The sequence below is a fragment of the Plectrocnemia conspersa genome, unplaced genomic scaffold (assembly GCF_051122295.1).
Source record: "Plectrocnemia conspersa isolate PC_06_02 unplaced genomic scaffold, ASM5112229v1 ptg000013l, whole genome shotgun sequence".
NCBI classification, from domain to species: domain Eukaryota; kingdom Metazoa; phylum Arthropoda; class Insecta; order Trichoptera; family Polycentropodidae; genus Plectrocnemia; species Plectrocnemia conspersa.
In genome coordinates this window covers 19,398,026-19,424,013 of record NW_028277177.1, presented here as the reverse complement: position 1 = coordinate 19,424,013, position 25,988 = coordinate 19,398,026, and the positions used below count along the sequence as shown (strand labels likewise).

The following is a 25,988-nucleotide window of genomic DNA, read 5'->3' as shown; positions in this document are numbered from 1 at the left end:
GGCATCCTTTAAAGAGACTGCAGTCTTTGGCTCTCCTAAGAGGGTCAGCCAAGAGTAAAGGTAAGTACAAGTTAATTGTCAGTTTAAGGTTGGAATAGCATAGTCTGAAAGGTCTCAGGCTAGTAACACAGAGGTCTCCGGTTCGGGCTATGGCAGTAAACTCAACTTTTTATTTATAAAAATGCGCTATTATTTAAACATTTACACCAGCTGTAGTGACATCTATTGATTATTTTTTTATTTTTTTTATTTTTTCGATTAAATTAAGACCATCGTGGCCTAACAGGTTACCCCAATGCGCCACGATGGTCGAAAGCAAATTATAAATTTATAAAACATAAAAAAACGTATATATATAAATAAATATAACAATACTTAAACATAACAAAAAAAATTATAAAATATTAAAATTAAAAGATATAAACCGGATCAGATCTTCGTAGCTAACATTAAATAAATCAATTTTCAATGCCAGCGTATTAAGGAGCCGTATGGCCACAGCTATAGGCGAGTCGGCAAGTGCGGATGTCCTAGCCCTAACTGCCATCAAAAGAGGTCTCGATCGTGATTCTCGAAAATGTTCCGGAACCCAAAACTGGAATTCCTCGAGAATAGCTGGATTGTCGACAGCACCTTTTAGTAGTTTGAAAAAATGCTTAGCGACATACAGCTTTCTGCGAGAATTCAGCGAATCATATCCCAACGCTCCTAAAAGAAAGGCGCTGGGATATAAGAACGGATAATAACCAAATGTCCTTTTGTAAAGGTATCTTAAATACCTTTTTTGAATTTTTTCTATTAAAAGGGAATATTTGGCTATTCGGGGATTCCAAATTATAGATCACGATTCAAGAATGCTACGAACTAAGGTGTCATAGAGGATGCGAATAACTGACGGATCGTCAAAGTGAAAGGCATTCCTCATAACAAAGCCGAGCATCTTGGAAGATTTATCACAGACGTCGTGTATGTGTAGAGAGAACCTCCATTTGCTATCGAAAGTGATTCCGAGATCTTTAATGGAAGTTTCTCTAGTCAAAATGTTACCACCGAGATGGTAGAAATAAGCTGATGGCGAACGGGATCGAGAAAATGACACAGTATGGCACTTTCCGACACTAAAGGGCAGACGGTTAACGGAAGCCCATCTCCACAGAGAGTCTAAATCACTTTGTAGAGAGAAGGAGTCCGCAACAGATCGAATGCATTTATATAATTTTAAATCATCTGCGTACAGAAGAAAACTTGAATTTTTAATTGCTGTATTTATGTCATTAATAAATAACACAAAAAGCAGAGGTCCCAGATTGGATCCTTGAGGAACCCCCGAAGGGGTAAAATATTCTTTTGATAATCGGCCACCATAGGTTACAAACTGTCTACGATTGCTTAAATAACTCGAAAATAACCGAGTTAAGTTATCTGAGCAACCAAGGTTCGACATTTTTTTTAATAATAACGTATGACAAACTTTGTCAAAGGCTTTCTCAAAATCTGTATACACGACGTCTAAAATTATAAATTGTATTACACAGAAAATGATGTCACCGATTCCCAGACTTCAGCTTCATAGTTAATACATACTTGTGATGAACTACCCTAGATGGTACAGATTTACCACATTGTAACGCATTGCACTTACGCCTGTCAGGTAGCAATGGAAAATGAAAAAAAAAAATTTACTTGCTAAAAAGACTTTAGCTTGTTTTAATTATTAAACTTGCAGGTTTTTATTTATAAAATATGTTTGCAAAATCTGTATAATACTTTATTTTCTGATATATTCAATTGCCAAAATTAGCATTAAATATTTTTTACAACTATAATAATGAGGGTGAAAATTTAATATCTCTCATCAAATGTAAAATAATTTATAAATTAATTTAATAAACAAAAAAGCAGGACGTTGTGTTCCCAAATCGAAAACTTCATCAAAGCTGTGTTACGGGAACGTTCGGTTATTAATTAGCGTCGTTTTCGCAGCAAAGCCGCCGTCACATACAGCATTAAATTGCTTTTAAAACTCAAACAAAAGTTTTAAAATTTACCTCAAATTCTACGTTATCCCTTTGTGTGTTTATTTGCTGTTAACTTTGTTTACTTTTTCCGTACCATAAATAAATGGTAAAAAATGTACGCTATCAAAGCAAAAATATCATGAAGATGTTTACTGAAAATCCTGCACACACACCTTTAACCGTCTCAAAAACACCTGATTTCTTTGCAAAAAAATATTTTTTTTCACTAACATCACAGCTATATTATATCGACACTTAATAATTATATGATTATTTTAATTACATTACATTACGATAATTTTTCTGCAAAAGTTTTTAGTAAGATAAACAAATAGACACACTGAGAATTATAGTATAGATTTCCAGGAATCGTTCGGTGGATTTACAATTAAATAAATCGTGCAAAGGGTTTTCATTTAAAAAAACGCGGAAAGGAAAGGTACACGAGAACCGAACGTCGCAAATTAATTAACTAAAAGGGCACTCAGCAAATTGACTGAAGGAGCTAAGGCGATCAAAGGTACGGGAACCGTTTAATCAAATAATTCATGGAGCCTGAAAACGAAACTGCGTACATTAACGACACTAGGTTTTTTTTAAATCGTCCATCACTGTCGAAAAATGCTGCAGCCCCGCGCGAGCGTTACGTTAAATTTAACGGTTAATCGTTCAAAGTTTTGCGACGACAAATTGTCTCGAGCTTTTAAGCCAAGAAGCTTCGAAAATGAGCGGTCGATTATTTTAAGCGTATTTTAAATATAAAGCAAATTGGATACACCTGGCGGCGTTATATGCTTTTTTGTTACCTTTACTGTGTTATATAGTGTTTTGTTACCTTAACTGTGTGGTACCCATTATTTTAGACAGCGATTCAGTTTGGTTTGACCGAAAATCTTTTGTTGATGCATATTACAAAAACCTCTGAATCGTTACATGGACAGTGTTTTTATCTGTTTTTATGATTTCGTTAAAATATGCTTAGAGTCAAATTTATCGGTATATTATATTGAGTATCTGAGCAGTATGCATTAAGAGTTTCAAAGTACAAAGCATTAAAACCGACACCTTACTTTAACAAAGACACTAAAAGGTTGGTGCCAAATGCGAATAAATGCGGTGCATATCTCCGCAGAAGAGGTACCGGGCCCTAAATTACATATGCCATATAATACATAACTATCACTTGACTTTCGACTTAAAATAAAATATAGTTCAACCGAACTCACACCAAGCGGAGCTACACGAAATCGACCGAGACAATGGACCGAGGGACGGTCCTTAGAAGCCCGAGAAAGCAGCAGCTTTCACATCGACCTTTTAATACTGTCCATCTAAGCTAGGGGATAGATAATTTTAAAATAATTTCAAGTGTTCTGAAATTAAAGTTTTTTTTTTAATTTATATGATACGCCTACTATGCTAAAGAGCTTTGGTTAAATCATGAATTCGCAGCTTTAAAAAATTCCAATCTTAACATGATCAAGTGCGTTGAATCACATACTCTTGAAGCCAAACATGAAGTATTCTTATATGACATAAACATACACTGGCTCTCATGTCTTTTTAAAAAAGAAAAGAAAATGTAAAAATTAGCTTGGTCGTTAGTTATATTTTTCTCAAATAAGTGTGACAGAAAAAAGTTTAAGAAGCACTGGTCCAGATAAATATAGATATTGTATACATAGTCTTATAGCTAAATTATAATAAAATTCGCTCATAAACGATCGCTTTACTTTTAGTCTTATTAGCGCATTTAAAAGGGTATAAAAAATAAATGCTTCCAAGGTCGTCGATATTAAATTTTCGTCCGAGAAATTGAACCATAAACCGTATCAGGACAAGGGTTAACTGCCAGGACGTGGAAGTGGATGCTCGTCAGAATCTAAACAGTCGGGCCAAAATCAGGATGTTGCCATGGCCATTATCCTAATTAGGAAACTTTAACGCTTCAATTGCCGCCCAAAGTGCGACGCATCCGACGAGACGTATGGTCCATTATCCTTACATAATCACTCAACTTGCTCAAAACAGTCATAACAAATTGTCTGGATTATGCAAACACCGCATTAACTCAAGCGCGAAAGATGTGCTTTAACGTAATATTATATTTTGAAGGTGATCTTTTTTTTTGTGTTGTTGACAGAGTAATTTGCAAATTGTGGCACCGGAGTTAAAATCTTAATTTTGAAACTTTTCTTGTGATGTAAACGGAAAAGTATTAATGTGAGTACCTTGTTTGTTCTCTTTTGAGTCAAAATTATAATAATTTTGCCTTTGAAGATTTTCCCTTGCAAGTTACTGATTTACAAATAAAATAATTATAAGAAGACAGTAAAATATATTTACGAGGGATATTTGGAAAGTAAAAATACAAAATCTAGAAAATATTTTATTTAGTGACTACTTTAGAACAATCTTTAATTATTTTTACAGTCATCATGGATCTTAATGTCTTATAAATTATACTTCTATAATATCACGACACAGCTTAATGTTATTATTTCAGAAGAAACTGTAACATTTATTTGACTGGCAAAAGAGTTCAAGAAATTCTGTTCTAGGTCTAAGGGGTTCCTAGCTGTGTTGCTTCATTACTCTTTTCACTATTGTTCAGAATTTAATTCCTCTCTTCCTAAGATAGTCCAACTCTAAAGATATAATATGTAATATTTGTGCCTGCCGAGGGGGGGGGGGGGGAAGAGAGGGAACAAATTCCCGGGGCACGATTTTGTAAAACATCATAGCAAGAACATATTTATTAATAAAAAAATAAAAACCGACCTTAAATAATGAATCTAAACTAAACTAGTTGCTTGAGATATATGTACTAATGTATTTCAGGTATAAGTTCCTTTAGCCCTTTTTTATACATACAATAAATAAAAGGAGCGGAACATTGCCTTCAAAAGCACCCACTTTCTAAGAAGTACTTAGAGAATAAACATTATTATTCAATGGGACGGATTGTATTTTTTTGACGTTTGTGTTAAAATTTGTTTAAAATATATTAAACATGAGAGGAAATATTTAAAGAATGTAAATTATTAGTAGCAGTAAATTTAGGTATTTAATTTCATATACTCAAATCCCCAAACACTTAGTCTTAAATGATAATTATAATTAGTTAAGTTTATCGTTTTTATTCTAAAGCACTTAAATAATTTTATAGTAGATTTAAGAAATAGCACTTTTTTAGTTCGCCCTTATTACTCTCAAAGCTTTATATGTATGTTTGAATACTTAAATGTCAACATTTGTAACTCAGTGAATGTAGCAATTATTATCATAAATTTCAATGACGTGCGATAAATTATAATAGTTACTGTGAAACATTTTTAAAATTGATGTTTAATAAACAGGTGAGTATATAAAGATATGCTTCTCAAACCTTGACTAGTTGCTAAATATAATAGTAGACAATACATATAAAATCACCGAGTCTTGTTCGACAATGGATTCAAATGCCATAGTCTGAGGTGCAAGATTTACGACGTTGGTTGCTTGAATGTTATGAAGCGATTACGAAATGCCAAACCATGAATCCGTTTACAACCCTTGTAGGAAGACAATAGTGCTTTACAGGACCACGGTCCACCGGCCCGGAATGGATATTTGGGAACCGTTAAATATCATCGGGCTCGAAAGGGAAAATTCGTTCGCGTTAGAGCACGAGAGCTCGTTTAATATTCATGTTTCGCGCGCCGGGTCGTTTGGAAAATTGCCCAACAGCGATCTCTCGATTTCACGCTTAAAATTTTCATAATAATTTTTGGAAATGTTCTTACGTTTTCGGGAAACGAGAGGGAAACTCTGAAAGCTTTCTGTATGTATCGCTGTGTACGTTAGCGATAATTGAGCTTTCGAATGTGTTCATTTGCGAATGCCCAGACTGTTGCAGTGGTTATTGCGAATGAAACAATACAATAAACGTGGTTATATGTTTCTATGTACAAGCTTTAGCTCGTTATTATTTAAGATATATATATAGACTTCATAAAAAATAAAATAGTACATAAACAAGAAACTGTACTGTTTAAAGCATAAAAATGATACAGCCATAAAATAAAGAATCAAAATTTTACTTTAATAAATCATAGTTATTTAAAATAGTTTTGCTTTAAGTACGTATATGAATTACTTAAATAATAAAAAATAACGCATTTATTAAATTTATTTATATAAAACTCTTTACTTTTGACATACAGTTGCCTAATAAAAGCATTGCATAGCAAATGAAACACTGTCTGAAAAAATCTTTCTTTGACGTTGAAATTTTCATTATCAGCTCATAAATAATAAATAATTTTAGAGACATAAAAAAGTGAACATCAGCATTTACATCTGAACTTTTAAAAATTGCATTGTAAATATTAAGTTATAAAACTTTTATTTCTAATTTCTCTTCATATATTTACTAAGGAATCATTGTATCATTTCTGCGACTTAGTGCTTCAATATCAATTTTCATTATAGTGAGACCTTCTAAAATATTTCTTAGAATATCTGTCTATTTTTCCAATATCAAGATTAATATTAAAGCTTAACATTTGGCACTATTCTACATTTTCTTAGTACCACATTTTTCTGAATGAAAACTGCTAAATATAATGGATGTATATAAATATTATATACCATATATCTAAGTGATTGCGTCATAATATATAAAAAAAACTTTGAGATTATAAAAATATTTATTGCGGTTCGTAAATAGTTTCTTACGGGATTACCCGGAAAATCTTCATTGAGAATATTTATTATATACCAACATACGTAAAAAATAACATTTTTTTACTCTTTAAATACGAAGTAAATAATAACCCCACAAAATGGATGTATGATCTAAAAATAATATCCAATTTTTATAAGTGGATCCATTCATTGTACAAAGAGCACACACACCTTAACTTTCGTTGCAGTAACGTATCAGATAAATATTTTCAAGTCAAAGTTCTCGTTAAAGTTAGCGAGTCTCCAGAGAAGACTAACTTTAGCGCACACTATCGTTAATTGCAAACGCCTCGAGTACGTTTCCAATTATAAAATATGCATAGTGGAATCTTGATCATTGGCACGTTTTCTATGTTTTCTACGAGTTTTTTAATCACGTTTTTCCACACCCCCGTGCTCGAGGAGCTTTGTGAAAATAATGTTGAGGGGTTGCCGTCTGTAATCTTGAATATTGGATATTCATGGGATTAAATGCGGTTCCGGCTGACTTTGCATAAACAATTACCTCAAAACGAAATAACAGGAAATCCTGGAAAGCATTCTTCCGTTCAATGAATATAATCCGCATGTTAAAAAACTTACATTTTCTTACTTTAAATAATCCTACTTAAATAATTACTTAAAAATAATCTTACTTTACAATTTGTTTTTTTTAAAACAACGTTATTATTATTTAGGTGAATTTTTTTAATTGAAGCTGAATATTTAATACTTTAAATTTTTTTAATATGCATTTTAATATATTTTCAGTGAAACTTAAAAATATTTTGTAAAACGCTTTTTTAAAGTAAGTTTATTATTTAACAATATCAAAACTCCAATTTTTAAAATTTTGTTAAAATACCTATCCAGCAAGTGCAACCAAACTGTAACCTATGTATATAATAGTTATTATATTAAATAAATACATATGTATAAATGCATATGGTTGGAATTGCGCAGTGCGTAACGTCTCAGACTAGTAACCCTGAGGTAGTGGGTTCGGCTCCCGGCAGCAACTTTATATTAAATATTGAAATAAAAATGAACAATAAAATTTAAAAGAAATCTGAATCATATACACACGTCATATGAATAGTCCGGAATATTAGAGGCAAAATCGAAAAGGAGTATATTTTTCAAAATAACATTCTTTAAATCGCAAAGAGTAATGTACTGAAAAATTTAAATGCTTTTTGTATAAGAAATACGGCAAAATGGATTTAAAAAATTTAATAATGTTTTTCATTGTGGCTACTACATATGTCACAGACTAAATTTCAATGGCACTGAGAGATAAAAGTTGACTCATCAATGAAAATTTCGATAAGAAATATATGAAAATTGGGTTTACCCTCACACTGTCATGTGACATAGAAATAATAACGATCATCTAAATCAGAGGTCAATAAAATTTATTTTTAAAGGGCCAAATAAGACATTTTTAGGATTAACTGGTCAGAAAGAAACATTTATGTAAGCTTCAAAAATATAGCAAATAATAAGATTTTTATTTCTAATTTACAATTTTAGCATCTATTATATTTGCATATTTTATATATTCCAATCTATCGGAAATTGTGAATTTTGGTAATTATTGCCAATTGATCAAAATACATGTCCCTAGTGATTCGCTTTACTTATGAAATATAATTATTTATTTTTTTAAGATAACATCTCATCAAACTAAGGTTCAAGGTTCCTCACTTCCTATCGCTAAAATTTATTACAAATAGTCATCTATTAATGCTGACCTGAAATTATGATTATATGTACTTCATGTTTAAAAATGTACTTCATTTTTTTAACATAGGTGCTGCCAAATACAAATACTGATTCCCAAAAATATGACCTTAATTGACCGTATTCGACACCTGAAAGACACATTCAGAGTTAATTATAATTGAAGGTAAAGTAAAATTTTCTTAATTATACAGACAATTGGATTTTTTAAAATCAAAATGTACACTGCACTTGCATCAAGATTCGAAAAAACTGAACTGCAGTGCGTGTTAAAAAAATATATCTGCTGCAAATTATTGTGGTAATAGAGATTTCAATTATTAAAAAAAATTGATATCATGTAAAAAGCACATATAGCACAAAGATATAAATGGTGATTTAATCAAAGCTAGTTGTTAGTTTTATTTATAAGCACTTCGATAAGAAAATTTCCTTTTAGGAAGTACTTTCCTTTACTATTTATTTTACTAATAGTTTTTTAATTAAAAAAATTTAATGTGATACAAACCAGCATTATTTGCATAAACCTCTAAAAATGATAACTCAGTAGTACGATTTTCACCAAACCCTTTTTACATAAAATATTTTCTATTTCGCAAAGTTTCACATATTATATAATTTTCTATAGCGCACCTTAAAAAAATATAGATTTAGCAAAGGCTTTGAGACTCGAAAAATCTTAGGTAGCACGAAGTGAATAAAAAAATCTTTCAAAATCATTTGCGTTACTATTAAATTGGCTATTGATGCTACTCACAATGTGCTAAATATTGCTAATAATTGATCTGATGAATAAAAAAACCGTTTTAACTTTTATAGCTTCATTGTCAACTAGTTTAATTTAGCTGTTAAATTGTATTATTTTTAGATTATTTTTCAATTGATACTATCTCTCTAACCATCTGATATCACTATCCTTTATATTTAACCGCGATGGCCATAACGATACAGCTCATTTTGTCTATCAACAACAAATTGTCTATAAATTTTAATAATAATGTCAAACGGTACGCACTTCTTTTTATTTCACGTATGAAAGTTGGCTATTAAATATGATGTAAGTTCATTTTTATTACATCTAATCCCAAACTTATACGCCTTCGAACATCAAGTAATAGCCCATAACGCATAACTCTATATATTAAAAACATTCATAATTCCCGACGGAGTGACATCTCCGCGTACAGTTTTTATACAGCGCGGCCGAAAGTGCGGTGGCCAATAAAAAAACATTATTACCGATTGCGCCGAGGTGGGCGCAGCACTTTCATGCCGCGCCATAATAAACTCAAATATACGACCGTTTTATTGGACAGATAAGAAATTACGGTGCGTTTCTGTAATTTGACTTAATTGAAAGTCGGTGTTCGGTGTAGGTATTTTGACGTTTCCTATGATTTTGTCGTTTATCAGAGTATTAATTATTTAATTTCAGGGGGAAGGGTTGCCTTGTAGATATTATGAGAATACGAGACTGAGGTGGTAACTCAATATTTCTAAAGGAGCTGAAGGGATCGCTGTCAACGTTGATTAATTAGGACGCGGAGCGATTATGCTGTCTAATCTGGATTAAAAGAAAACCGCCAGGGTCTATTTGTCATAGCGTATCTTGTGAATTAACTAATTAACGCGCGGGAAATGTTGACGCCGTTTAGACGCGCTGTTGGTATTCACTTATGCTTGTTGATGAGATATTAAGGTAGTCGCTACAAATTATTTTTATGTTTCGTGCAAACTTTATATCTTTAATAAAATACGATTTAATCATGAGGATCAATGTAAAAAAGAGCATTACTAACGCTAGCCAGAAATATTAAGATTTTCAACGAGCTACCAAAAACAAAGATTTCGTGCGATACCCGACGGTATACTAATTTTTAAATAAATACTTTGAAGCTTGTGCAATATACTACATTTTATGGTGTCGTCATAGAGTTCTTCATCTTCATCGTATCCTAGACATTTACAAGGTAAGGGTGCCCTCTATGAGATTCGGAATGACAGCTTGGCTGGACCAGATCAGATGATCAAATTGATAGCAGCTGAATTTTCTCGTGAGTTTTTCGGGGTCGGTTCGGCGTAGTATCGCTTTATGCCAATTGGACCAAAATCTCGTATATTTCAAGTCAGAAGCCAAGTACTATTTTTGTGGTCAAGTCTTTATAAAAGTGATGAAGTATGGAAGCGTTTTGGCTTATATAATATCGAGAAATGTGACGAGAACAATGCATATTCCCGTCCTTGATACTATGACCACTACAGTTGATTTGGGGAGGAATTAAAATATTTGTTTTTTTCTAAAACATATTTTATTTGACTTAATGTCTCAGTGTAGTAGTCGATTTAAAGCACGTGGGATTTGTACGATACCTGTTCGGCTGAAATATATGGGACTAACCATTTTATTTTTTTGTTAAAGTACGGTCTAACAAGTGTTAATTGCTTTGACACTATTGATATTGGTAATGTGGAGATGAATAACTGCTCAATTGATTTATGTTGTATATATTGTATATTATATTATATTAAGAAACACAAATATATTAGTGATAACCATTTTAATGCAACAGATTTCGATGCAACAATTACGTGTCGTCCTGGCAATATCTTCAAAGAACTACAATGCATGTGGGAATGATATTTTACGATTTATGTACCACAGTGGTTCCTAACTTATTTTTCAACTTGTTTAAATAATTTTAAAACTTAAATAAAATTATCAAATTTAAAAATGAAAAATTAATAATCAATGTAAATAATTATTATTATTGTTTTTCATACTATTCTTTCAAAATTTGATTTGCTTTTGGAGAACTAACTATCAACTATTTTAATATTGGGAAACATGTTTTAAACTTAATTGTCGCTGTGTAGAGCGAAAACCGACTTTCACACAAATAAGTGGCACAAAAAGGCAGCAAACGACTAATTGCCGCTTTTGGTTAATTCGAATATTCTACTTTCACGACTTACCAAAAATCATTTATTAAAACTACAATATGTTTATTTTTACTTGACTATTTAAGGTCAGGTCGATGAGATTTTTATATTCTAAAGTAGATCTTTTAGGTTTTTTTTTTAAATATTATAATTTAAAACCTTAATAATCTTATTTTGATATTTAGCTTAAAAAAATATTTTAAGAATTACCTAATTAAATAACATTGTTTTTAGATGATGCAGTGTTTCTTTTCAAACATTAATTTTTAATAAAAATCTATTATATTGTTTAAATTTACATATTAAGTAACAGAAATTATAATTAATTCTATGTAGTAAAATATTTATATATTTGCTATGAAGATAAAGAAAAGTATCATTAAATTTGTAAATATACTATATGCCAAACAAGTTATTTGCCTCATCCTTTTAAAATTTACAATAGAATATAAAATTTGTTTTATGGTGCAAAAATAGAGCTTTTTCCTAGTATTTTAATTATAGTATGAAATAGCAAATATGGATCATAATATATATTAATAGAATTTTTCAAAAAAATATTCTATTACTGCTTCGTCCAAAATGCAATGTAAAAGTATACAATGCATGTTTTGGCGACATTATTACTTCATGGTATTACTTACTTCTAGCCATCATTATAAAAACTATGATACACATACTAGAGTTCTCAATCGTCCGTACTAGAGTCTCAATCTCATCCGTACTAGTCTCTCAATCGGATTTTCAACTATACGAATATTCGAATAATTTATCTCGAATGAAATTTGAAAAAAATCTTAAAATGAAACAATTTGTATACTTAGGCAACATAGTTAGTGTTTCTTCTCTTAATATACCCCAGTAACTAGTATCACTTTAAAATCCATGATACATTATGCGCCTTTGTTTTCTTTAGAAATGCAAGACAATGAGACGCTTCTTTCCAACAAAAAAATTATTTTGAAAAATATTTGTGGTGGTATTTACTATGACCGAATTCGCAGAATTCGTTTGCAAAAATTGTTGGTAAGACCCACCCTTCATTATTTATAAAAATGCATTATAATTAATAAAACAATACCAGCTGCAATGTGACAACTATTGATTATAAATTAAAATATTCGTAATAATTTATAATTATTTATAAAGATATTACAGATTCTGTGACTAAAAAGTTGCGATAAATACTTAGTTTGTACAGATTTACTTGGTTGTAACGCATTGGGCTTATGACTGTCAGGTTACAACGAAAGAATCAATTAAAAAATAATAAATTAAATATGTACATACCTCGATTATTCATTAAATTATCGATACATTTAAAAATAATTTTAATGGGTTTGCAAATTTTCAAAGTAATGTCTATGTCTATTTCGATAGAGTTCATGTATGTAGTAATAAAGAACGAAAACCAATAAAATTAAAAAAATCAACGTTCGTTTTCTTATATAATTGTAAATAATAACTATGAATTAACGGTTTAAAATACGTGCCTGCTAAATATATTTCACCATATCATGAATTCTGCCTAAAACTTATGCATTTAATATATACTTTAAGTTTTTTTGTTTAAATTGTTGACAAGATTTTCATCTACATACAGTGTCGTTGATGCATGGTTTTATGAGTTTCGAAAATTGTTTGCCCTTCTCCTACAAGTGCAATACGATACCATACTTTGTAAGAAGCCTTTGTTGTCGTTTGGATATACATTATATAGAGGTGGCTTTGAAACCCCCTTCTTACTATATATATTATTGAATTTGATATGGTAATATGACTATATTATTATGCGATTTTCATATGGTCATTTGATAACTTTGCACTATCAAATATTATCGCTGTTTTTCCCAGACAGAATAAGTGGAATATGAGTACATGATTCAAACCATTGCCAACCGGAACAGAACATAAATAACAATATAATTACTCTCGCGAATATTTTAATAACAAGAAAATAGGTTTGAGTACAAGCAATGTTAGGAAGAAAAAACAGATTGTGGAAGTATAATTGACTTTTCTAAAAAAAAACAAAAATTAATAATAATTTTGTAGTATTATTACATTGAAAGATCTGCAAAACTTGTTAATTACAGAAGGGCGAAGGGCTACATAGATAACCAATAAATATTCTGTAATATATAAGCAATTACATATCACAACAAAGAAATGAAGGTGAAACATTTCAGTGAATATATATAAAGATCGCTATATTAATATGAATGTAACATATACGTACATTTGCTATTTCATTGAAATTTATTGTATTAACAGACTAGAACTTGCTTTATAAAATTCCAAAAAAATTTAATGCGAATCATAATGTATCTTATAATAAGGACTTATTTATATGTTTTTGTAAATATATAAAAATTGCTTAACTCAATCGAACTTTAATATGTTTTATTTGTTGTTGCGTAATAACTATTGTTTGTAACAATTGGTTACAGCGAAACGCCGATAGTATTGAATAACACTCGAGGGTAAATATGTACATAAATAGAAGACAAATGGTCTTAGAAATGAGGCGTTACTATACGCTATTGAGATAGCAATAGGAATTTTCTTAATTGATGTCAAAGAGATATATTAATGGTTTTCTTAAATACATCTAAAAATAAACACAAAATAAATTCAGTATTTTCTAACCTCAGTGCAGTACAATATTTTAATTGCCGAGGAGTACAATTAAAATAAATACTAAATATCATATTCGATTTTGTAATTAGATTATAAAATAGACAGATTGTATTTTATACAAAATAGACAGATTGTATTTTAATAATAAAAAAATTAAAAATATATTTTAATAAATTTAAAAATAATTTATTATACGTGTCATGCATGATATGCTCGTATTATAATAGCCATGGCATGAAAGCGTATGAAAATAGTATTCGTATGCAGAATCACGTTGAATCTAAATTAGACTCGCTTGCATAACGCTTAAACGAGACCATGCAAACATTTTAGAGCGGTTCAAATATAATTATTTGATTATTTACGGTTGGATAAGCGTTGTGTTGTAATATTGTTTTTCTTTTACAAGAGAGGAAGCAATCGGATGAATTTTCTCCGTGCGAAATGGCCACGCGGAAAATTAGACGCTCGGGAGAACGAAATCGGGAAAAATCGATTTTCCCTCATTCGAATAGCGTGACATTTTTACAGCTGGCAATAATTTGTGTCCCTGTGCCTAAGCTTGCATAGGAGAGCGAAAAAAATCCGTCAGCCATATATTATTGTGTCTGGAAAAATGAACAATGTACGGTTCGTCGATTGTGATTTATACGCGGTTGGCGTGTCGCTCTTAACGCGATTGGCTCGTGTGTCATCAATGAGTTTTCAGAAAATATATATTCAAAATTATTCTAAAATATTATAATAATTAATATATACAGTATATACATTCGGATATTTGGGTAAAAAACAGTTTAAAGCATTTTAGATGGCACTAACTTATAGTTCGCCAGTTTATTAAATTTTTCAAAGAGTCACCATAGACCAAATAAAAAGTTTATTGATTTTAAAGTAATAAAAATATCATTCTTGTTTTTTCAATCTAAACCCAAAGCACGTAGAGTTTTTAATATTGTTTTTTTTTTAGTTAATAAACGTCTCATATAGAACAGCTTTTTAAGCTTCTTCACATTGCTAGTAATGTTCATAGTTCATTGAACACATATTAAAACATTTTTTTACCCTAATTAATTATTGAAACTGTTTTTTTTTTTAATTTTGTATAACATCACAAATATTTCATTGTTTACTGTTCTAATAATAGAATAGGTAAAAATAACAAATTTTTGCATACTCTAATCTCAACGCCTCATGATTTCTAAGAACTTGTCAAAATTTATTTTAATTTAAAATCGGCCCCCTAACGTTTCATGATTTTAATAGCGTTGAACAATGTGCATATGTGTATAAAAACATTACTTTTAAAAATGTCAGTATATTTCTATTTAAGGAATTAAGTCATCAGGCAATCGGCTTTGGTGAAGTAGAACCAAATCCATTTCAGTCTTATTGTTAATGAATTGTACACTGAGGATTAACATTTAGGACAGAATCGCACAAAAGTAGTGTAAGTAGATTATTTGTTTTTTTTTATTATTATACCTATTATTTTATAACAAGTTAATTATATAAATACCGAGATAAAAATTATATATACGGAAATAAAATTTACCGATCATATATTATTGTGTCTCTAAAGATGAACAATGTACGGTTCGTCGATTTTGATTTATGGACGTTTGGCATGTCGCTTTTAACGCGATTGGCTCGTATGTCATCATACATATGTATGTTCATATATGTATAGTACGTAGGCCTAAAGCCGGCGAATTTTCCCAGGGATTTTCCCGGTTTTCCCGCCATGTAAATGCGCGATTTCCGCGAGTGCGCCGCGAGAGGGTTTCCGGTCCGCCCTCTCGCGCCGGATGTTTCATTTTGCCATAGTGAATTATTCAAAAGACGTATAATAACGAAATAAAATTCTAAAGGTTAAAAATTATATTATATTTCACAGTGATATTGGCAAAGAAGATAAGTATCTCCGATAATAATTTTAAAGAATGACGACGATGTTGTAGAATATATAAAATACTATTATATCCTGTTGCTAATGAGATTACTCAGAAGCGGTATTCAAATAACTAAATAACTATGATTGATTAGGATTTCACAACAAAAAGCCTTTGCTACAAAGATAAGATATGTACATATATGTAAAACTACATGAAAATTTCAAATCAGCCTATTGTTTTATTTTTCATCGTCGACTTTTTACTTGCTCATTAAAAAAGGCTACGATAAGGCTTTATTAAACATACGTTCATATTGATAAGAGTATATAATATATATATTGAATAATGGGAAGCTATTTTTTACAATGAGTTTTTAAAAGTAGAACTAGTGAAATTCCTAATGCAAGAATTACTATTTTATTTATCAAATGATTATTTGAATATTGTCGTAAAGTATACATTTTTTAAAGTATACATCAATTTAAAAAAACAGAACAAAAATTTAATGAATTGTGAAATTCAGTATCTAAACAAAGAGGTTTTTAAATAAAAATGTATTTAAATGTAAAACTATTGTTTTTAAAATAAAATATTGATTGATTTTTTATGTAGATGACCTGTAAGTGAAAATGGTTTTATAATTCACCTAAATATCGTTTTAAAATAATATTTAAATTATGATATATTACAAATTAACCGATTTTTTTAGTTTATTAATAATATATAATTTAATTATAAAAGTATTTATTTAGTCTTAAATATTTTTGACTTTTTGGAAATATAAAAACTAGTAAAAAAATAAAAAATAGCAAATTTGTGAAAAGTATGCAATCTTAAAAAATAGGATCACACGATTGAAAAAATGGCGAGCTTTTAAATAAATTAACTGTAAAGCTGAGATAAAATATTATACATTAAAGAAAATCAAAGATCATATATATTCAAATTATTTTTTCAATCAATAATTACTAAACTTAATTTATTACTAATACTAGTATTGAGTTGATCAATTAAATCGCTATTCAATTTAACAATTGAACCACCTTTTCATTTACCTATTGGACTATATAATTAAGGGATTAAATCTGCAGGTCTAACAATGGTCTAAAAGCTTTTAGCAACATTTACAGGCGTGAAAATCCTAATATTATTATATTAAATCACAAGCCCCAGTGATAAAGCCAATTGGTATATAATATAAAATACGTCATGGACAAAAAAAATGAGTTTCTTTCTTTAAATAACCACCGTATGAAAAATTCTGTAGAATAAGGCAAAAATAAACGGATTGAGAAAGGATAATAACTGCATTCGGGATTGCAATTCAAACTCTTAAGATCTTATCGTTGCAAAAAAATTAAATATAATTACAATAACTTACTCTTAAAAACGAAAACAAGCACACATAAAACAAAGATCCGGATAATATTATGTTGACATATTATTAATTATAAAAAATATTAAAATAACAACAGCTTTAAAAAGGTTATATCGTTTTACAAATTATTATTTAAATAAGGCTTAATGTAATGTAACGAAAACAAAAAAGATGAGTCATTTAATACACTTGTTTTTTTACTTTTTAAAATCTCTAAAGGTCAGTTTAATAACTAATTTATTTTTATTTATGATAATTACTCTCATATTTAACAATAAAAAGCCCATATCACATAAATCATATTATGTGATTACGCAAAAAGAAATTATTTCGCGTGTAGCATGCAAAAAAATCTAGGTGCGGTTCTGTTATTTTAACAAAGTCGGTAAAAACACAAAATATTGAACTCTATATCAAATAATAAATTTCTACATAGCCTTTCACGTATTCTTCGAACAATACATTATTTATTCATAATATTACGTTGTATATAAAAAACAAACTTGAAATAATAATAAATGCTATGTGTTATGTACACATGCGCCGTCCATATAATATTTTCGTTTCATTTATGCGAAATGAAAGGAAAACATCGACTTTTCATCGAAAATTCGAACTCGAATTATGACAGTATATACTCCAATCTAGTATACAAATACACTGACATGTTTGTGCACGTCCTAATATTAGTTAGTAAGTAAAAATAATTCTGATTGTGCTGTTATTGCTCTTCAAATAAACCTAATAATAAAAATTGTATTCGATCAGGATTCGCTTTGAACGATCGCGTCCAATATATACAATCAAAACTAATGAATAAAAAATAGGACGTAATTTTCGCTACATCCTTAGTCCTTCCGCGTAGTATTTGCCAAGGTAGGGTCGCCTTTTCGGAATTAAAACATAATGTTTTATTTATGAGGTTCGTCTTTGGAGCGAGGTTCGTAGAAGCTTGTAAAATCGTACACGTGTGCCTAGGGGTGCGTTTTCACATTTGTCCCTACGAGCAGTCAAAGGATACGTGTCCGAAATAATCTCGCCAATAATAAACTTTTATCGCTAACTACGGGCGGTTAACACACTGTCGTTCACGACAGTTAGGTTACTCGAAATAGTGAGTTTAACGACTGTAATTGTTTCGGCGGTTAACGGCTAAAGTTTAAACGGTTATTTTATATTCATAATAATGCGGGTGTTTTTGTTTGTTACGACTTGCACTTTCGGTTTTAATTTTGCTATTCTGTATCAAAATAAATAAACTTGTTTCGTTCCATAAGCTTAGTTTAAGCTGTAAGTTGAGTCATTGCGTATTTTTATAGTGCGCGAATACGTGTTTATATTTGCATACGGTTTCTATTGTGATATATAACACTAAGTATAATAAACAGTTTAAAGTTTATTCTGTTAACATACAAGAACCTTCAAAATAATCTAGAATACACATGTAGTATTTGAGGTATTTAAGTTAGCAATAAGTATGAAAACCGCAATTTTATAGTAATCGAATATGAAAGGTATTAATATCTACTTTACTTTTTAAATATGTTGCATGGATAACAATAAAGTTACAGACTTATTAGTAATTAAATATTACATACAATTAATTGAAAAAAACGATATTTATTTCGGGATTACATAATATATTGTTTTTACGACCAATAATGATACGTAACTATTCTACTCATTTATAATATATCTTTAAGCGTTTAATATCTATCCTTACACATTTTTTATAATCAAAGCAACATTTATCACTAGTGTTGAAAACCAGCTATACAAGAAAAACGAAAGAGTTAAAATTAGAGCATAAAGTTACATTCGAATGAAGGGAATTAATCTAATTGTAAATAGTTTTTTGTTAAAATTTGATTCTAGCGAAATAATTTACATGGATTTGTTTCAAGTTTTACTGCAAAAAAATATAATTTAAATGTTTTACTTAAAATCATAATAAAATGCAACTACGATATATTTTCGCTACGTTTAGGTATTTTACTGAATTTTTTATATTATGTGTAATATCGACATCTAATTTAATATATAAATGTGCTTCTTTCACATATAAATTGTTTTTTTGTGGCATAAATAATATATTATTTGAAAGATAAACAATATATTAATTTTTAATCAGTATAGATATTGTAAACTACATTCAACGAAAAAATCTTACATGAATTCAATAGCTCATAAGCCATTAAAATATGATAAAATAAAATAAAAGGTAATATATGTATATGTTATTTTGATTATTTCCTAGATCAGAATAAAACCTTATATTATACATAAGACAATTTAATTAAAGCAATAATCGAAAAAACCAGAATTGAAAAGCCGCCAGGGAGTTGAGCACAGTACGCGAAGACTTATTACTCAAACCCATATAATATCGCTTAATAAATATACAATAATTCATATTTTTAGAATCGTCTTATTTAATACGATATATTTATCTTATGAATCTAAATAAAAATAATATTTGTGTAGTTACTCACCAGTGCTGCCTCGTGTGCCGCTTTACACTTTTCCCTATCGACGCAGTTCTGCAATAAAGATAACATAATATCATTTTACATGTCTCGTATGCATTTCAATTTTATCGTTTTATAACACACGCGTGTGTGCGTGTATGTTGATATATACACACTTATGCAAAATATGCGAGAAGAGACTGTCTGAATAGACGTAAAACGAGTAGGCGGTTTCACTTGAATACATAATGTTAGACAAGTGTCTTGTTCATGTCAAAAAATATTGAAAGTATATTTTGTATGCAAACATTGATAGAGAGATCTATTATACAGATGTGTAGCTTTTATAAAGCAAAGAGATAATCTAATCTATTTGGACATTCAACATTGTATAATGATAATATAGATTAATGCAAATTACGTTTAATCTATTTATGTACATATACATTTAAATATACAAACAGATTAACATATCAGACTTAGGGATTTCCAATAACTTTTTAAGTTAAAATTAATAAATTACAATTTACGTATATAAGTTACGTAATAAGTATGATAAAATAATTTAGTAAGTTTAATATACAGCCCAAATCCGTAAACTTAAATACATGTATGATGTAACATAGTCATAAAATAATTTATTGAAATATCTCTTCTACCTTAAGATGATGAGGTTGATTATGCTATATATGTATGTTAATATTAATATATACATTATATTTTGCTCAATATGTTCATATTATTTTATATGACATAACTTAACTTAATACAAATTATCTATGCAATTTTAATTTAATCTTAAAGCTACTCTAATGTCTGCATAAATGTAAAATTGTAAGTATTCAAACGTTACTGTATATTTTATTATTTAATAAATTATTTATACATTACAAAAATATATAAAAAGTAATTTATAAATTACCATATTTATAATATTGTTAAAATTTGGTTTTCATATAATTATTATTAATATCTACTTGTTATGTGTATTTTTTGTATGGTTTTCTAATATAAAATATTCTCTGACTTAATGTTTCAGGACTGTAAAATCCCCAATATGTCGAGAAGACTTTAGCTACGCCTAATAAGATATCGATGTTTTTCAGAACCACTTTAAAACTGCTAATAAGATTTCCTAATTTTTTCTTATTTTTTGGGATGGCCTTTACATTATCTCCTAATAAATCTAGCGAAATGAAAATAAAAAATATACGAAAAAGAGTGGCGACTATATTTTGCAGAAAAATACAACATTTTTTGCAATGCAATAAGACTTATTTTTTAAAACTACATATTCTATTTAATTTCTTTCAAAATTAGTAACTGCAAGTAATGTGCCATTATTTATTATAGCTACATTTCAAAAATGTAGCTATATACTATGTACTGCCAGAATATTTTTTATCGTGGTCTTTTTACTACATTTATTTGATTACAATAATTTGAAAACAATTATGTTTAAAAATGTATTTTAAATTAAATTTATAAAAATACTAAATAATAAAATTCCTAATATTTTTCAGTTCGAAAAATATTTTTTTTTATTGAGAAATTCAACTAGGTACAAGATTTGACACGAGGTAAAAATTATCTTAATTTATGTATTTAAAACCAGTTCAACGCCGCATTTTCTCTCATTCATCACTCTTTCTAAAGTTATTTTTATTACCATTTAATTTACACCGATTTAACACGTATCATGCTTCCGAATGCACAAATTGTCATAGTCGAAAATGGTCTTGCTCAATTACTTCAATCGACAACTATTTATGGACAGGCCCTTATTAAACCACTCAGTTTCAACGGTGGAATACAAATCGGTCTTTCGGATTCGACTATAAATCATCTCCAATTACGCAACGAGATTACAGATTTGGCTTTTTGGTAGCTGATAGTGATTTATTCGTTTTGTGCGTTAAGCGTTGATTGCTCCTATCTGTTCGCTGTCTATATACATACATAGATCTCTAAAAAAAATATTATAACGTGAATATATAGAGGTACGAAAGATAGATGTTTCGCGTCCTGAATACGTAATGGTGTTGGAAAACCGCAACGCAAAACATTTTTGCGAGTATTGAGCAACCCAAAAAATATGGATATCGATGGTGACCCTGTATGAGTTTATGGAGTTCTCTCGAGCGGAAAAAACCAAGGAAGTGGTCACGTGGACACTTCCGGAAAAGTTTAGCAATAAATCACAGTCGGGGTGATAGAACCAGCGCTGAACGATTCTTATTTAGGTCGGCTGTGTAAATATGACATATTCGATTTGTCTCATATTTCATGTGCTTCTCTTAATGCTCGCTTGGTATGCTTTGTATCTCTGGAGAACTTTTTGGATATATTAATTTTCAAATATATATTTTATTATACAGGATGGCCTAAAAAATACGTGTTTAAGAATTTAAAACCCAGCTTAATCATAATACAGAAAAAAATTCAGTTTGGATTGAAATATCTGAAAGAAATAAAACAAATCCCGTTACGGGTTAAAATCTGTTCACAATTATAAGAACTAAATGCTATGAATGGCGATGCCGTTTTAAGCTGCATTATATATATATATATATATATATATATATATATATATATATATATATATATATATATATATATATATATATATATATATATATATATATATATATATATATATATATATATATATATATATATATATATATATATATATATATATTCCTGGTAACCTATACCCATGCTTTATCAATGATCTTGAGTATGTGGAAATGATTTCTTTTAAGTCTATGAGGGTTAGATTTGATTAGAGGGAACATTATTCATAATGTTCCTGTGGCAAACTATTTTCTATAAGCTGTGTTTTCACTGCAAAAAAAATCATCGACTGTCAAGAAGAATTATCGACTCAGTTGCCGAGAAAGTGACATAATACGTACTGTTTGTATTACAAAACTTCGCTCGTTTATTAAGCCATTTTTTTTAAATAAATGCTCGTATTGCGAATCACATGTAAACCAAGTTACTCGCAATCTGAGATTGCAATGTACATTCAAAGAAAATTAATAAAATATGGCTATTTATAAGTAATAATTAATATTTTAAATTGATCTTATTAAGTGCCTAAAATTATTTATATATTTTAGTATAATGTATTTTTTATATAATTGAAAATAATTTTCTTACTTAAAATATAATATTTACCATTAATGAATATTGACTTGAAGTTTATTATTTAATAGTTACTAAATAGATTATTACAATGTTATTCAAAGTATTGATTAAAAAATCATATGTTAATACATACATATGTATGTACATATATCATTTTTAATATTTTTTCTGCTTACGTAAAATAACGTAGATATTTAATTTAAATCATTACTTATAATGAATTAAAATCTATTTGTAATTTTGCATAGCAATAATGGGGAATTAATTGCAAATATCTTATTTGCACATAACTTCCGTATAACGTTTGACGTCTGTGCTGAATTCTACGCCAGTTAATGAATTTGGAACTCAATACGTAATTAAAATTAGAGCATCCTCCACCATCAAAGTAGAAGATAATTAGTTTGTCTTAAATAGCATTTATATTCGATTAGGCAATAAATATTTTATTTTATATTATTTAAACCTGTGTAATGTATACAATATGCAATAATTAATATTGTAATTCATATAATAAAGTATATAAAATTTATATTTCTCTCAATGAAAAATATCAATGGAGAATAACAATAGAAGAAAGTTTAAAAACTTTGCCAAAGTGTTCAAAAGCTGCAACTTACAATTGAAAATATCATTGAATGGTAACTAAAGTTTCTGCTTTTTATGAGAAAACTTGTTTCATTCGGTGTTATTTAAAGTCAGATTTATATTGTATATTTGAAATTTTAAATTATGATTAAAATGTTTTACTACACATTAATTAAAAATAAATATACGTTCACATAAGTTTTTAATTGTTTATGAAATATTATTTCAGACAAAGTAAGACAACTCTTACTTAAGACAATATCATCAAAAATGCTATCGTAGGAAACAATTATATTTTAAAGCTTCATAATCGAAAGATATGTTATAAACTATAATGGTACATAAAATCGACATTAATTAATAATTTGTAAATAAAGATAAAGACGTCTGGATTTATATTTATCTTTTGTAATCAAAATGTATTATGATAGAATAAGATGCATCGAAACAATGAGTTTCGCGTTTGTTTAATTTAACTTCGAAGCACATTAGATGTTGGATGGAATTTTCTCAATGAAAATTCACCCTCATTATATAGAAATTATTTTCATAACTACTGTTGGTAGAAATTTCGCACGCAAAACCCTTTTTGGCGTTCCAAAGGCTACCAGCATAATTCGCTTTGACGATTTTAATGTAAACTAATTACGATGCTTGATGTTTCATAATAAATAATTTAAATACCAAAATAAGAATATTGAACACGTTTACATTATTAAATCTAATAAATTATTTAATTTAACAGAATTAATAATATAATATAGAACATGTGTGCAATTACATATAGCTTTATAATAAATTTCATTTACCTTCAACATAGTACTTAAAAATATATTTGAATATTTATCAAATATATACATAATTTTTTTAAATGAATCAAGGTAGATACTTTAGATAGTGTAATAATTGCGATTAACCAATTTTTTATTCTAGCATTTTAATTTTAGACGTGAAAACCCTTTATATTCATGTAATAAAAAACTCGTAAACACCTTTTCTGATTTGCTTACACATTCGTTATTAATGGATAAAACAAGTTTTGATGTGACACACCTTATCACACGTTAGGCCTGCTATTAGAATTGTTAACTATCATTTATTATATTTTGCTTCAAAAATATTATTAATATTATGCATACCGTTAAATAAAGATAATACTAACTTTTGTAATCTGGATCATTTAATGAAAATTTATGACACAATATTGACAAAGTTCCGAGCGTTAAACCGAGGTTAGTGGCAATTAAACTGCATTTATACGTTAAATCTCTGCAGGCTTGTAATAACCGTTAAATTATTATGGCCACTGAATCAATTGAACCCCCTCATTGCGGCGGCTGTGTTCAGAATTTATCCTAGTAAAGCATTATTACGTTATTGTATTGTGTATTTTCCAGCAACACAAACAACCGTTGTAAATTTAATTGACCTAAAAATTACGTTGATAATTGAGTTACTACTAAGGTTGGCGAACGTCCAAAGTTTCACCTGAAGATGGTGACATCTGAACGGAAGAAACTTTCGTCGCGTTAAATTTTTAAATTGAAGTTATATATAAATATAGAGAAAAACAACATTTATGTTTTTATTAAAATTGAAACTGAAATTAATTGTATTTTACTGAAATACATATTATAAATAAATACTTAAGCTTTAAGGAGCTATTTGACGTGACTTTGTCAGCCAGTTAGACTGATATACAATTTATAGCACATATAGATAATGAGTCGGTGTATAATTCGGGAAAGTCCAGATAAATTATAGTGGTGTAGCGGATCGTCATTTTAGTAGTTCAAAGTAGACTAGTCGTGAATAGCAGAATCCACGAGGAACAGATGCTTCAGCGCACTCAAAGCGAAGAACGAGTAAATAGTAAAGCTTTAGATATGTATAATATATGTAATTGTGCCAGTCAAAGTCCGAGTTCTGTGTGTACCCTTTAAAATGTTTGATGTGAGCCATTTTGGCCAATTATGTACGGTCAATTCATAACGCTGTATAAGAAAATGCGTAAATACAATTATGTTACAGTGCAACTTGTTAAGGTTCATTTCTTAACCAATGTAATATAATATAAGAAACATAAAAGCATAAAAAATAATCGACTGACACGCCCATAGTATAGTGCAAAGCACCATACTAAAATTTATAGCCGATGGGGGGTCGAAGATAGCATTTCTTTCCATTTACACAGTCAATTTAAGTTGATTCCTGTCTGTCAATCAACGTCGACGATGCTTTTATTTACGACTCGGCTCATAACTCCAACCCTCATAATTAGACGGTTGTTGTTCGGGGGTTGAAGCCCCTTCCCTTGCGAGGTTGCGACACTGGCTCCGTGATTTACATAAATTCCAAATTTGCTACGGGAACACACCCCTAGACGGCGAATTATTGTATATAATTCAATTAGACCGAATGCCGTTCGCAATTTTCATTAATCACCATCGGCGAGCTTGGA

General features: G+C 29.2%; 1 protein-coding gene across 1 annotated transcript in view; it reads right to left on the bottom strand.

Annotated features, from left to right (window-relative positions):
• LOC148227504 (CD151 antigen-like) overlaps window positions 1-25,988 on the bottom strand; it is a 179,496-nt gene that overhangs the window by 107,727 nt on the left and 45,781 nt on the right. The window contains exon 2 of the mRNA XM_088202414.1: window positions 19,811-19,858. The gene's annotated coding sequence lies outside the window, so the exon portion shown is untranslated. The remainder of the gene's footprint in view (window positions 1-19,810; window positions 19,859-25,988) is intronic.